Genomic DNA, 2610 nt, shown 5'->3' on the forward strand with positions numbered 1-2610 from the left:
CCATCCCCCTCCGGCTCGGAGACGCCTGGAGAAGCGAGCCGAGAGGCCTTGGATCCGGCCCCGTGCTCACCGGGCCCCTGCGTCCGTCCCAGGCACAGCCAGGCTGTGGCGCTGCGTCCGCCCAGCTCAGCTCCAGACCTTGAGTCAGACCGCTGGGGAGCCCTGTGCTTTGGGGTCCCATAGAACAGCCCTGTAGTTTGGGGTCCCTCTCCACTACTAGGGGCCCCAACTCCAGGGCTTAGGCGGAGCTGGAAGCTTGAGGTCCATTTCGCAGACGAGGAAACAGAGGGAGCGTCAGGGCGCTGCCCAAGGTCAGCGAGCTGGGAAGAACCAGGTCCCACCGGAGGATCCCTGTTGATAGCAAAGGTGGCACCTGGGAAGGAGAGCCTGCTGGAAGCAGGATCTGCCTGCCTGATGCTGACACGGGTCCGAGATGCTTGGGGCCTGACCTGGCAGAGGAGGAGCTAGGCTGTGAGCCCTAGAGGTCAGAGACCAGCTCTTGCTCATCATGTACCCAGAGTGGGCACTCAGTCGGCATTTGCTGACCAAAAGCAGTTCAATCATAGCTCTTCAACTTGGTTTCTTGACTTCCTGTGTCCCAGGGGACCCTACCCTGTTAATCCCTACCAGTCAAGGCACTGCCAAGGGGCCGTCCCTCTTCTTAGCATCCTCCTCCAATCCCGGCAATCTGCCCCGTCACCCGCTCTGGGGACCTGATTCATGAGGGACAGCTGAGGAACGGGAAGATGCGACACCTCCAGAAAGCAAGCAACTGGTGAGAGCTGGCCTAGAGACCAGCCTGTCTGCACGGGGAACACAGAGCAGCCAGCTCCTGGACGCTCCGCCTTGGCCATGACTTTCAGGAGTGACCTTGAGGGGATAGAACACTAAATATGGACTTGGGGTGTTGGTACTTCCATTTCGCAGACGAGGAAACTGAGGACTGGCCAGGAGAGCTGCACAAGGTCACAGAGATGGGAAGCAAGAGCCGAGACCTGCCCCGGTGGCTGTCTGACTTCTGGGTCATGTTCTCTCCTCTGCAGACCTGCCTCCAGACACCAGGGCAGTTGGTGTCTGGCCCCCACCTCCTCCAGAAGGTAGTGGTGTCCCCTCCCTCAACCACCCGCACCCCACAGAGGAACCCACCGCCCCGGCATCCTTACATCAGCATCCTTTCAAGATCAAGGTCAGAGCCGCACCCTGAGCCGGAGGATGAGGTCAGAGCATTACCGGGCTGGTGCAGATGCTCAATAATTCATGGGCTGCTGTGAGTAGGGGCTGCAGCTTCCGGGAAAGCCCAGATGCACTCACGCAGCAGACAGGAAACAAAGTCTGGTCACCAGCACCTCGCCTGACCACAAATGCCCCGCCCTGGGGCTAAGGAAAGTTCTAGGCTTGGTGAGAATGGGTTGCAGAGGTGACAGATTCTTAGCAGCTGCATGACCATGAGCGAATCACTTAACCCGAATCACTTAATCGAATCACTTAACCCTTCTCTTGTTCCCAGCTCTCTTGTTCCCATATGAGCTGCGAGGGGCCCTAAATGGGTGGTGTGGCAGCCACACGTATAAACCAAATGCTGCGTGTGTCACTTGGCAGGTCCTCCTGCCCCAGGGGGGTACTGACCATCCTCTGGCCCCAGCACATCTTCCCACGAGCCCAGTATTTCGCCCAACGGTGCCCCCAACATGCCAGGTAGCAACAGGACTGTAAGGGCTGTCCCCTGCCTCCTGCCTCCTGCCCCACCTCCAGCTTGCCCCCAGGCCTTGTGTATTGAAGGGGGGAGGGGCACTGGTCTGGGGCTTGGCTGGTTTAGGAGGCCTGGTTTCCCCTCCTAGAATAAATCCCAACCAAGAAAAAGGTTACCTGGAATCGAACAGCCTTTCCTGGTCTAGAAGGCCAAGGAGTAAGAATTAAAAATACATATTATTAATAACGCCCAGAAAAATCCTTAATGAGCACACAGGGAATCCGTGGCAGGTATTCCTCACAAACGGAGGAAAAAGCCATTTAATGCCGAGCAGTCGCCAAGTCCAAACTTCTCTGCTTTGAGCAATGGTTTCACAGAGCGGGTGTGGAATGTACCCAGGTGTTACCTGCAACAGGTCCTGACCTATTCTGCTTTTCTTCCATTCACGGCTTGTTTGTGATCCAGCCGGGGCACTTCTCTACCGTCTCGACCTGGCCAAGGACTGAGGGGTGTGGGGTGCACTAGAACCCGGGCCGGCCTGCGCCTGTTAGGAGCCCACCCTTCCCCCAGCCTCACCCGCAGGCCCCCCGAGGACCGGACTGTGAACAAACCCACATTCACTCAGGCTGCTCCTACGGCCACTGGGCACTGCAAGGACTCACATGGGACTTGCACCTCGAAAGGCAGGAGAGCGCCTGCCTTTACTCACCGTAAGGGATCCTGGGGCCACTAACCTGGATCGAGAGAGTCTGAGGTGCACAGAGCTCCCCCTCCCTTCCATCAGAGGGAACCGAGCAGCCCGGCATGACAGATGGGTAACAGTGCGGGCGGGAGCGTACAGCCCTTATCCCGTCCACAAAGCCTGTCACCCATTTAGCTCTGGAGAAATACTCCAGTGACAAAGGCACAGGCTGTTGGGG

This window comes from Pteropus alecto, unplaced genomic scaffold (genome assembly GCF_000325575.1).
Source record: "Pteropus alecto unplaced genomic scaffold, ASM32557v1 scaffold134, whole genome shotgun sequence".
NCBI lineage: Eukaryota > Metazoa > Chordata > Mammalia > Chiroptera > Pteropodidae > Pteropus > Pteropus alecto.